We start from the raw sequence: 13704 nt of genomic DNA, 5'->3' as shown, positions 1-13704 counted from the left end.
ACAGACACCTGAATAAAATAAAGTGAAGAAATGTGAAAGAGTAAATGGATTTAGTGGAAGCAATATATATTCAAAAACCATTAATATATTCAGATAAAGAACGTTTCTTTATAAATTTCTCTCCCTTTGCTCCTTTTAGATTCATCACTGTATGTGTCCACAAACTCTGAATAATTAATTCTTTCATTTTACTCTTGAGGCAGATAGGCAAACATTACCATTCAACTGTTAGCTGTATAATACTTGACAAGCCCCATAATTTTATAGTTGGGAAAGCTAATCATTAGGCTGTAAATCCTCAGGGGTGGAGAAATTAAGGAATTGGTCCAAAATCATAATGAATGTTGGAATAATTATTATCATTGTATTCACAAGTTCTTGGCTCCTGTACACAAAACTTATCTCGATATATATAATATACACACACACACACAGACACACATATGTATACATATATACACATACACATATATGTACATATATATGGTCTCAAATTCCTATTGTCTTAATCCTATTTGCCATTCTCCATGCTTTCTAGTTTTTCTGAAATGATTTACCACTCTAATATACTGACACAAATATGTTTTATTTTAAAACTCAAAATATATATTGCCTTGAGAAAAATGATTAAATAAAAGAAAGTTTATGTATAGATAATTGTCTTTATTAACAGTAAGACGATCCCTTAATTTTTTTTCTCTACTGAAAAACCTATCCATCACTTCACCCACCTTCTCCTTTTATCTTCATGTCTTAGAGGAAAAGGTGTTCACACAAAAGCTTAATCCCTCCCTCTCCTCTCACCTAATTCTAAATCACCTTTTTCACTGATTCCCTCCCTTTTGCTTACAAGTATGCTAAAGTTTTTCCTATCCTAAAAACAGCAACAAAAGATACCTCAATTCTGTTTTTCCCTTCAGCCACTTTCTGCTTTAATTTCTCCTTCACTACTGGGAGCTGAAAAGTCTATCTCTTCCCTTTTCCCACTCATTTGCTCTTCAATTCATTGGTCTATATTCCTGTCACTTGAATGAAACTACTCTGATCGAAATCAAAGAAGATGTAGCTATTGGATCCAGTAACTGCATAAATATCTCATCTTGTTTTACTTTCAACATTCAGCATTGTCAATCACATCCTCCATTACTAAAACTTTCTTTGTCTGTCTTCTTATGTAAGTATATATTTTTTGTGCTCTCCTTAAATAATGATTTACCCCCCTCCCTTTCTGTCATTATTTCTCCTCCAATAGCACCTTAAATGTCTATCATTTAATCTTGCATCGGCATAGGATGTAATTTATCCTAAACATATCATTCTTGTCCCAACTTCTCCAGTGAGTTTCATCTATATTTCCAACTGTTTATTGCCCATTTCCTCTTCAATATCCTTTAGCAGTCTCCAACTTTAACCTGTCTATTATAAAACTCTATCTCCTGAAATCTGCTTTTCTTCCTGACTTACTCTCTCAGTTAATGTTCATTAAACTAAAATCTAGGAAAAACACAAGACTTGGAGTCAGAAGTCCTGGGATCGAATTCTGGATCAAAATCAGATTAGTTTTATGATTTTGTATGAGTTTCTTTTCTCAAGCCTCCATTTCCTCATGTGCAAAATAGTAGAATAATACTTCAAAGAGTTTTAGAAAATAAATAAATCAAGATTAAAATGAAAGCATCTGGTAAAATGTCTAACATATAGCCATCACTAAACATGTGTTAGTTTCCTTTTTTTTTCTACATTGACTTCTTCCTGTCAAAGGACAAGATCATCATACAATAACTAAAACAATAAATGAATTTGTTACTTTCTTAAATCAGGGAGAATGATGGTAGCAGGGAAGTTTCCCTTAGCAAAGCCAACATTTGGAAAAGGCATGGGGAGAAATTGACAGACTTTTGAGGAGGCATAGCTTTCAGAGTTTGAAAGACTTTCAGGAGTGGGAGTGGCTGAAGCCAGCTGTAGAGGCATACTTCTTCAGGTCAGGCTGGCTGGCTTTCAGAAGTGTGTTCACTGAAGAAAGTTGTCATTGATTTATTAATGCTTTTTATTCCTGTTTGGGTGGTTACTCACTACAGAGCCTCAGAACAACGTCTTGTCCCAGGAGTGTGGAATCTTTGGGGTTTTTTGGTTTTGTTTCTCATTCTTTTTCTCTCCACCCTGCCTCTCACCAATTTTCAGTTGGTCGACAATCTTGCTCATTCAACTTCCAATGTCTTTGAAAACTTGCCCCGCCCCAAGTGTCTATCTCTATTGCTGCTGGTGCCCTAATTTATGTTTTCATCATCTTTCAACTGTGCATTGGTAATGGCATGTGAATATGCGAACTCAGTCTCCCAGCCCCCAGACTCCAACTCTAATCCACTCTCCACACTGGCATCAGAGTTAGTCACCTAAAACAGGTATGATAATCAACTCTAATTTAAAATCTTAATGATTTCACTGGGTTTATAGCATTTTTCCCAATATCACCTGATATTAAAATACAGATTCCTGGGTCTCATAGGGCTGGGTTCTAGGAATCTGAGTTGTAATAAGTATTCCCAAGATGTTATTGTGTTCACAGAAGTTTGAGAACCACTCACTTGTAGGCTATCATGCAAATTCCTTGGCACAAGCAGCCCTAATGAACCAGCTTTCCAGCTTCATATTTTGATACTTTCCACGTATCCTGTATTGTAATTACACTCAGCTACTCATCTTTCTGCAGACATACACGGAAAATTCTCTTCTGTTGTCTCTGTATGTTCTAGTCAGTCCTTCAGCCTGAAATATTAATTTGCTTCACAAACTCCTGCTAATCCTTGACAGCCAGTTCACATCTTCCAGAAACCTACCTTTTTCATAATTATGTTTCTGTGCCTTCCTGTATAATTCATAATTGCAATGTGTGGAGTTAAGTGCCTACTTTTCCCTCTGGTGGACTGAGTTTCTTGAGGGTGAATGTCAAATCTTATCCATATGTACATGACTATTACCTAGCACACTGCAATCATATAATACATGTTGACTGCATATTTGCTGAATTAAATTTTTATGGAAACCTTGAAGAATATCAGAATAGAATATCAGCCTAGAATATCAGAGAAAGGATATATTAATCTACTCCACTTATTTGTAGATTCAACTAAAGCCCAGTGGTATTCATTGACAACAAACCAACTTTACTTTGGCCCCAACCTTTGTTGGAAATAAAAATTAACCTAAGCCCAGATACTTTTAACAGAAAATTGTTTGTATTCTGGATTGTTCATTGGATTGCAAGTTTTTGGATTGTTCTACAAAATTTATAAGTTCCTTTCTAACTGATGTTTATTTGGAATGGCTTATACAGACCCATGACATCTTTTCATTTGATTATTTTTCTTAATCATAAAAGTAATACACACTAATTTCAAACAGTGGAACAATTTAACATATAAAAAGTAAGAAATAGTAATCTTTACATACATACAGCTTCTGACTCTCACCTTCATCAACCCTCTTTTTATTCCTATGTAGTAACCAATCTTTATAGCCTATATGTACTCCTCCTACTTTTCTCTATGCTCATATAAATACACACAAGAATAGGTATAAAAAATTTCTTTGTTTGTTGTTAATGGAATCATATTATACAAATTTTGAAATTTACTTTTCTCACTTCATAGTACATTGTGAATATTCCTCCAATCAATAGATAGAAATCTAGCTTGTTATTTTTAAGAACTAAATAATATGTCATAGTATGGTTTTACTACCATTATTTAACCAATCCCCTGTTCTTAAACAGTCACTCTGTGTCCAGTTGGTTTTTTCTCACTATCCACAATGCTTCAATTAACAATCCAGTCTATACATGTACTATTGTTATTTATGTAGAAGAGATTACCAAAAGTTAAATAGCAGAAGAAATGCATATTTTTATTTTTAATGACCAGGTTATGTAACAACATGTTAAACATCTTTTCTTAAGTTTACTGGGCACTTGAATTTTCTCTTTTTTTAATTACATGCTTATATCCTTTGTCCATTTTCCCATTGATTTATTTTTTTAAAGACAATAATTTTTAGAGGCTCTTTTGTATTAACCTGTTGGCTCTTAGATATGAAACAATTTTCTTCTATTTCCTGCTTATCCTCTTTTATTGATTATAATATCTTCACCCTGAAAACATTTAATATTTTTATGTAACTAGTTATATTTATCTAGTCCTTTATAGATTTTTATATTTCTTATTTTTATCCCCAATTTCTTTCCATCCCCAATTTATGCAGTCTTCTAATTTTTATTATAATATTTGTATGGTTCTACTTCATATATTTAAATATCAAAAGGAATTAGAAATTTAGTTTTGCTTTTTTCCAGATGGATAGCCAATTAGGTCAACAGAATTTAATAATAAGTTAATTACAGGGATGAGGTGAGGAGGAAATTGTCTACTATTATAATTCCTTTTAATATTTATTTGCCTCTTCAAATTTTCTATTTCTCCTTAAATTGTACCATTTAATGATACTTTATTATGAGACAGGAAATGACTGAAAATATTTTATACCTCAAGAGGTTCACAGGTGTGGCAAAGTTTGTTTTTTGATTGTGAAAAATGTTTCCAAGTTTTCTTTCACAAAATGATAAATGTTCTAAATATGTTGACATTTTCTGAAATGACAAGTGACTACCACAAGAAAGCTACTAGTTGTGTGTACTCAATAATAAGGGCAATATGAATGTTTCTGGGCCAGGTGCGGTGGCTCACCCCTGTAATCCCAGCACTTTGGGAGGCTGAGGTGGGTGGATCATCTGAGGTCAGGAGTTTGAGACCATCCTGGCCAACATGGTGAAACCCCGTCTCTACTAAAAATTAGCCTGGCATGGTGGCACATGCCTGTAATCCCAGCTACTCAAGAGGCTGAGGCTGGACAATCTCTTGAACCTGGGAAACTGAGATTGCAGTGTGCTGAGATCACGCCATTACAGTCCAGCCTGGGTAACAGGAATGAAACTCCATCTCGGGGTGGGGGTAGGGGGGAAGGTTTCTGAATCATATAGAATCAGATATAAAACCTGGTAAATCTAACATCTTAATTTCTTCCAATGGAATAGAAAGTGGATGTGGGTTCTGCCTTTTAATAGGGTCTGTCTGACAGATCTTAATGAAAGCACATTATCTTTTATTTCAATCATCTATGTAATTGATGAAACAGAGATTTTTACATTTTCTATTTTAATGTCTTTTGATTCTGAGAATCTTCTATTTTTGTGACCTCTAATGAAACCTGTAAGTTTGTCATTTTTCTAGCAGCCGTGGCTTAAAATATGGATTCTTTTGTTATTCTATCTCTGCAGTGTGAGAAGTTATTGTACATCTTCCTATAAGCTGAAAGTATTTCTTATGCCAAAATGTGTCTCTTTCTTTTTTTGGGACAGAGTCTCACTCTGTTCCCCAGGTTAGAGTGCAGTGATGCAATCTTGGCTCACTGCAACCTCCACCTCCCTAGTAGGAAGGAATTTATATTAAGAAGTATAACCATTTATATTTCTTGTGTGAATTGTTTATTCAAGATCTTGCTTATCTTCTATTTGGTTTGTCTTTCTTTTCTTATTAGAGGGTACGTGTTGGCTATGGATGGTTGTTTTTTGTTTGTTTGTTTTTGTTTTTGTTTTCTTTGAGACGGAGTCTCACTCTATTGTCCAGGCTGGAGTGCAGTGGTGCAATCTCAGCTCACTGCAGCCTCCGCCTCCCGGGTTCAAGTGATTCTCCTGCCTCAGCCTCCAGACTAGCTGGGATTACAGGTGTGTGCCATAATGCCCAGCTAATTATTGTATTTTTAATAGAGACAGGGATTCATCATGTTGGCTAGGCTGGTCTCGAACTCCTGACCTCGGATAATCCACCCATCTCGGCCTCCCAAAGTGCTGGGATTACAGGCGTGAGCCACTGTGTCTGGCCAATATGTCTTATATGTTAATTGCTTTTGGAAATAATACTTGACCTTTTTACACTGCCATACCACTGATAGTACCTATTAACATGTCATTTAAATTGTTCAACAAGAAGAATGCCATGCTCAATTAGAACCTTAGCTAATGAATTTTAGTTCAAACTCTGCCATAGAAACCCCAAATTTACTTAAAATTTGTGCAGAGATCTCATTTTTGTGTTTAAAAATTTTCTATAAAAATAAAATTAGGACATTGATTAATATAAAAGACATTTTATTAAAATGAAATGATTGTTAAATTAATCAAACATACATAAATCACTGTTGCTACCTACATGAATTCATGTATTCATTCATCAAACATAAATTATTTACTACATTAGCAAGTACATTCTAGCCTCTGGATATGCAATAATCCATGGGATCTGGTCCCCTTACTTTAAAAGAGCTCATGTTTTAGTTGAAGAGACAGTCAAATAAATAATTCAGCAGGGCCAAGTTTAATAATGAGACATAGATTCAGTGCTATCAGAGAGGAAGGAATGATCATTTTTGCTTTGGAAAGTAAGGGGGTGCCTGGGAGGTTTCAATGAGAGAATAATAGCTCAATTTAGGCTTGAGAGATAGATAAGAATTTCCCTGATTGACAAAAGATAGAAAGTCATTTCAAATAGAAGGGAGAATATGTCCAAAGACAAATAAAGCATAACAACATTATGTTCTAGGAAATGCAAGTGGTTTAGTGTTTTCTGAGTGTAAGGTTTGAGGCAGGGAGTTGCTAGAAATGAGTCTGGATTGATATAATGGAGCAAATAATATAAATAATATAGGCATTAAGGGATTTTCACTGTAAGATTTACTTTTCAGATAATCTAGCTCTAATATAGTTACAACCAAAAGAGTAAAATAATCCATCTAAGTTCTTCAAAATAGGAACTGCACAAAAGCTAGATGAAACTATGCAATTGTTTGTTACTTATTTCCCATAAATAGTTTGGTATTTTGGGAAATCACAAACTATTCATAAACACATAAATAAAGTCAAAGAAACTCATATATAGACAATGAAATTACATTTAAGTCACAAGTAAAACTAAAATTAATAAATAGAATGAATAATTACAATACTAATACAATGATGACATTGAAATACTGATTTTAAAATTTTGATTTGGTAATTCCAGTAAAAAATAATTGAAATAAATAAAAAGTCTGTTGTTTCATCTATTCGTCATTCAGGGGAAAATTCAAGTGGGTATGATGGCCTGCACTTATAGTCTCAGATTCTCAGAAAGCTGAGGCAAGAGAATTGCTCGAGCCCAGGAGTTCAAATTCAGCCTGGGCAATGCATCAAGATCCCATCTCTAGAAATTAATTAATTAATAAAACAAATCTTAGGGTGTAAAGCAGTAGTTTAAAAAGTTGGCTGAGTTATGGTAAGTTGGTCCATATAAGACAACTATCTAATTATTTAGACAGTTGAAAGTATCTTAATGTTTTCTTACAAATAAAGTTTTTTAAGATTTTAGGGAAAGGGAAGGTTATTTCTAGTTGGTCAGGATGGTTATTTTAGAGTTGAGGTCATGAATAGTAGATGTGCAATAATGGGTTTGTAGACTTAAATGGAATATAGTCAAGAAAAACATGGTGAAACAATATTTAGTAACTGACAAGAGATTTTGGCTGATGGAATTTAATACTATTCAATTCATTTCATAGATCTTGACAAAGCCATACCTTTGTTAGCCATTTATCTTCAGATGACAGTTACAGAAACTTAAACAGCTTAAGCAACAAGGAGAATGTGTTGGCTTCTGTAACTGAGAAATCATGTTTGGCTGCATCCAAGGGTTCAGGCAATTTCATTACTACTCTCTCTCTTACTCACTGTTGGCTCTATTGTTAGGCAGATCCCTCCCTGCTTCATAATGGCTGGAACTTTCAGAGTATGTGCCAACCTCAGCAACATCTGCAGGAAGAGAGCTTCTCTTTCAACAATTGTCCCAATAAAACTCCCATGATTTTCTCTGTTTGCACTAACTGAGGCTTCAAGCTCTTCCCTTAACTAATCACTGTGGCTGGTAGTTGATTCCTGGTCACTTAGTTCCATGAAGCCTTTTAAAGTGCAGAAGTCTTATTTGGCCAAACCTTACACACCAGGTGTTGTAGGTTCCAAAGTGGAATGACATGGTTGGAATCATCCAACTCACTCTTGAATTTGTGTTCCTCATGCATTCATATAGTCTCTTAGAACTATGATATAAGAGAGCTATAGTCCAGAAGGAAATTAGGATTTTAGAGAGATATTTTATAGTAAGAAAGTAATTTTATCACAAAAATTAAATAGTTTAATATTCACATATGACTCACATTGATACAAACAAATATCTTATAGTGCTCTGTATGTTCTTGCTCTCAAGGGACTAAAAACTAGTGGGAGAAATCAATAGTTTAAAAGATTATGACAATGTAATAAATGTGTTGTTAGAGGGTTCTATGGGAGCCCAGAGAAGGGGCATGTTTCTAGGTTGTAAAATGGGATGTGAAAGTTGTGGGCAAATGTGTCTGAGAAGAAAATGTGGTCTCTAAGTATAGTTGAAACATAATTTCAATATTCTCCATAATTTAAATATGAAAGTTTTTAATTGTTCAAAAGAGTAACAGCCAGAGAAAGAGGTAACCTAGCTTTCATTTCCTACAAATTGCTTTCGTTGAAATATATTCCACTGACTTCCCACAATTTTCAGCTTATTAATTTTAGGACTTTTCTGTCCTCGGTATTATCAGTCAAGGATGGAATTTTGTAATGGAGGAAGAACCAGAAAACCAGAAAGAATTTGTTAAATGATACTATGATTAAGGCATTTCTTTTGTTAGTTTCTCTGAGTATACTTAAGAAGCTCCATTTTACTAAGTGAATAATTAGAAAAATACCTCTCTACACAATTCCTTATGAGAGGGCAGAGAGGCTCATTGGGAAGAAAGAAGGGAAACACCAATGTGTGAGTGCCTGCTCTTTCCCAGATGCTGGAATCTGTGCTCCGCAGACTCCAAGACTGGATAATTGAGTGTGGTCTCAGCTTTACCACTGAACCAGTACATGGGTGGTCTTGGGTGCTTCTTTTCTTCTTTTGTTTCCTTGTCTGAAAAAATGGGAATAATTTTTACATTGCTTACTTTTGCAAGCAGATGTGACTGCTTTCTTTCTCTTCTTTTCCTTCCCTTCCTTTCCCTTTTTTACCTTCCTGCCTCCCTCATTCTCCTCTTTTCTTTTTTTCTAGAAACATTTTATTAGAGCCTACTAAATACCAGGCACTTAGTGTTGGGGAAACAAACATGAAAATGGCATAATATTAATACTTATCCTCAAATGGTCACAGACAGTAGGGGAAAATGAATAGTGAACAAGAAATGTCAATAAAGCGGGATCTAAATTCTGGGAATTGGAGGAAACATTACCTCAGGCTGTTAGTAATCTCTTAATAATTGAGAAAAAATATATATCTTCCTGCAGCACATACACAGATTTCCTTGTAAAGTCAAACCTGAGGTAAGCAACAGCTACTTTAGCATAATAAATTACTCAATGAGCCATGTCAGCCACAATTTGGGTACCCATTCACTGGACCTTTAGACCTTTGGTTTTAAGATAACTCCTTTTACATGGATGTATTAGTAGTGTCAGTCTTTTCTTCAACTGTTCCATAACAATGATTATGGCTACTGACATGCCAGGGTTCTAGTAAGAATTATAGGAAACATGTATATAAAAATGTTTTACTAATGTAAGACTTTTTTTTTTTTTTTTTTTTTTTTTTGAGACAGTGTCTTGCTCTGTCACCCAGGCTGGAGTGCAATGGTGCGATCTTGGCTCACTGCAACCTCCGTCTCCCGGATTCAAGCAATTCCCCTGCCTCAGCCTCCCGAGTAGCTGGGATTACAGGCGTGCGTCACTGGGCCCGGCCTACTAATTGTAAGGCAGTTTTTAAAATTTTCATTTGCTTGCTTATTCAACAAATACGTGCTGACTTGCAGACTTCCTCTATTCCGTATGCTGGCTACATACTGAGAAAGTGATACAAATAATACATTTCTTTCCCTGAGACTAAAGGGAGGAAACAATCATGTGAAAACGTATTAGAATTCAATGTATTAAGAGCAATAATAGAAGGATGTTTGACTATTAAGGTGGCTCAGAGGAGGGAGTTTTCTTTTCTGGTACATTAGAGACAGCTTCACAATGAAAAAAAAAACGAGTTGGATCTGGAAGGATGAGTAAGAGTTTGGCAGGTGAATGTTGAAGTGGGTGATGTGAGAGATGGGAAAGGCATTCTAGGCAATGGGAAAACCATGTGCAAAGACAAGAAACATGGAACAATATACTGTTTTGGGAATTTAAGTAATTTACTAAATGAAGCGTAGAGCATGGGCAGGGATTTGAGGTTGGGAAAGTTGATAGGAAGAAGACCAGAACCTGGGTCCTGCGTATCACACTAAGAAAACTGGATTTCTTGTTGTGGGCATTAAAGAGTCATTGAGGGTTTCCAAAACAGGGGAGTTATACATGCTTAGATTAATGTTGTAGGAAGATCAGCCATGGAACAGTGTGCATAATGCATTGGGATAATGAGAAAGAAAGATCCATTAGAGGCAATTGTGATGGTTCCATTAAGAGAATACTATTAACAACAATATGTTGCACATTTCGAAATAGATAGAAAAGATTTGAAATGTTCCCAACACTAAAAATGATAAATGTTCTTGGTGATAGATGTTTACCCATCAATGGTTATTTAGGATTTGATCATTACACATTGTATGCATGTATCAAAATATTACATGTACTGATGTATAATTGTATATCCATAAAAAATTTTTAAAGAAAAAAATCAATTATTTTTTAAAAAAGAGAAATACTAAAACAATAATAGAATATTCCGAATTAAGAAGTAGAGGGAAAAGAGCATATTTGAATGGGTGGTAGGGATGAGTTTAACATTGTATATGTTGAATTTGAAATAGTACTATGGGGTTGGCATTCAAAAGTGTGATCTGAGATAGATATATCAAACTAGGAGTCCATAGGCACATCGAAGCTCTCAATATAATTTCTTCTTTTTTAAAAAAATGCTTTTTGCTCTGAAATGATATGAATCATAAAGGACACCTCTAAAATCTAATAAATTGTAGAACTCAAACTCAGAAAAAGATGGTTTATCTTGGTGTTGGCAAACACTTAGCCAAATAATGCCTATGTCTGAAAGTAAGTAAGTAAGTAAGTCTGACATCTCTCTTATGTCACACAGTGTTGTTCAATGGGGGTATAAGAGGATATTGGAAAGGTAGAAGAAAAAAGGATGGATCAAGAAGCCATCCATTTACATGTGGAAAGAGGAATAAAAGCTCTTGGCACAATGGGATCATTATCTGCTTGGTTTCTTTTTATTATAATGGAGCTATTATTATTTACCATTTTTTCTGGGCACCAGAAAAGATACTTCTATTCTAATGAAAGGTCAAATGGCTGTGTACATTGTACTGTTCCTCACACCCAAACTTTAAATAGTAGTTGTTTCAAAGTCATATTATTTTTAAAAGGCAAGAGGGAAAAATACTGCCTGATAATCTCTTTCTTGTATTTCTCTTTACAAATAAAACCAAATAATTTTTTTTTATTTTGTAAAATAGGAACTTCCTCATTAGCTAGGAGTATAAATACCAGAATTTTGTTTGCTGGTTAAAAGAAATGCTACAGAGACAAATAATGAGAATTCAGTTTCCTACTTGCACATATTTTCCCCCAAATATTTCACAATTTAATCCTCATAACAACTTGTGAGTTAAGCTGGGAAGATGCTATTATTCCCACTTTACAGATGCTCTACCTCCTTCTGATTTAGCCATTTTCAAAATAAGTGAGTTGGAGACTAAGGATTAGGGTCCACAGGAAGTACTGCAGAATTCTGGAAAATAACAAAAATTATGAAATTTAAAGATCCAGTGCATTATGAATACACATAATTGTTGTATTTCACTAGCAGTAAAATGAATGAACTTAACCAAAGAGGTCTGAGGACCTGTTTATATTCGCATTCTATTAATTATACCATGAGCAAATGTTGTGTCTACTAAATGCACTGTTCCCATTGCCTGGAAATTTGAAACCATCATACAAGTGGGTCCAGTATTTATTCCAGAGACAAAGATTGGTAATCTCTCATTAGTTTCAAAATTCCCCATATTACTTTATCTTTAGATAAGTATTTCCTTGGTACTTGATGACTTTACTGTTTTTAATTTGCATTTCATATGACAGCTAGTCCCAAGCATTATTTGAGGTGACTAAATAATAATAGTCTACATTAACTGAGATCTCATTCCATGCCAGGATGTATGGGTTCTGCATGCATTTTATAATTAAATTCTCTAACAATGCTGTAACGCAGATAATGTGAGTATTCTTATTACCCTCATTTCACAGATTAAGAAATTTAGGTGCAGAGGGGTCAAATCATACAATGAGGAAGGTTAAGGAGCAAATTCCTATTCAGGTCTGGTTAACTCCAAAACCCATCTGCTATAGGTTCTTTTTAGCATAAAGCGTACATGCGATATGGGAGGGGAGCACTAAAAAACAGAAGAAAAGCTCTTTGAAGAAGGATAGGATAGCAATAACTTAATTGCTACAAGTACCTCTGCTATATCCAGCTCCAAGTTTCCTGACAGAGCTCAAAATATGGAACTGTTTGATTGGGAAATCCTCTTAATCTGACAAATAAAAATATAAAATCATCTTTTATTTAGAATAAATATTTAGAACTGTTTCTCTCCTGCCCCCATATGGTAAAGATATTGGATATGAAAAGAGTTCACATCTTTTATAAAATATTTTGCAAAAGATATAGAAGTTTTCTTTAAATGAATAAGTATCTTGCTTGAGATTTGTTAAACTTCTTGGATTGGTAGTTTACTGTTTTTTGGTCAAATACTGGAATATTTTTAGTCAATATTTTTCCCGAATATTTCTCTGCCCCATTCTCACTCTCCCTTTTTTTACTGGGACTCTAATTTCATATATTTTTGGATGACTTGAGAACATCTCACGTGCCACTGAGTCTCTTTTAGTTCTTTCCGCACTTCAGTTTGCATAATTTCTATTGACCAATGTTCAAATTCACTGATGCAATACATTTTTACTTAATATATTATATTTTTAGTTCTAGGTGTTTTATGTTATTCCGTTAAGCAATTTCTAAATCTCTTCATGAATTATGCAGTTCTCTTTTTACTGACTGACTTTGGTCTGTGTGTCACATATTTCTATGTCATCACATGTCTAGATATTTTTATTGTATATTATACATTGTAGATGATAGGTTGTAAGACACTGAATTTTGATATCTTCCTCTAGAAGTTTTTGGGTTTTGTTCTTGCAATGATTAACTGAATACGTAGGGATTTGCCTTTATGCTTTATTCAGGAGGGTCTATTTAGGTTTTTCCCATAACCTCAGTGCAAATCTTTTCATTCTGGATATTAATTTATATCCCTAAGATGTGATCATTCTGGGGTATCAATGGAAAACTTAAGATGCTTACCAAACCTTCCTAAGTTGGCAAAACTCAAACTCCAAACTGTCTTCCTTGTGGTGGGGAGAAACTGAAGTATGTGGTCTGATACCACTATACCTACATTTAAACCTAGGACAAAATGTCCAAGTGAGCATTCTGTACTTGTCTTGTCCAGATCATGTGCCAATGAAATTTTTACTTTCCTTGT

At 34.5% G+C, this 13704-nt stretch overlaps 1 long non-coding RNA gene across 3 annotated transcripts in view; it reads left to right on the top strand.

The window, feature by feature from the left end:
* Positions 1 to 13704, top strand: part of LOC107970850 (uncharacterized) — a 293982-nt gene that overhangs the window by 202026 nt on the left and 78252 nt on the right. For all 3 annotated transcript variants that reach the window (XR_010155392.1, XR_010155393.1, XR_010155394.1), the window contains exon 4: positions 9751 to 9898. This is a non-coding gene — a long non-coding RNA (uncharacterized LOC107970850). The remainder of the gene's footprint in view (positions 1 to 9750; positions 9899 to 13704) is intronic.

Source organism: Pan troglodytes, chromosome 2 (genome assembly GCF_028858775.2).
Source record: "Pan troglodytes isolate AG18354 chromosome 2, NHGRI_mPanTro3-v2.0_pri, whole genome shotgun sequence".
Taxonomy (NCBI): domain Eukaryota; kingdom Metazoa; phylum Chordata; class Mammalia; order Primates; family Hominidae; genus Pan; species Pan troglodytes.
The sequence above is the reverse complement of the archived record's forward strand: the minus strand, read 5'-3'. Positions and strand labels throughout refer to the sequence as shown.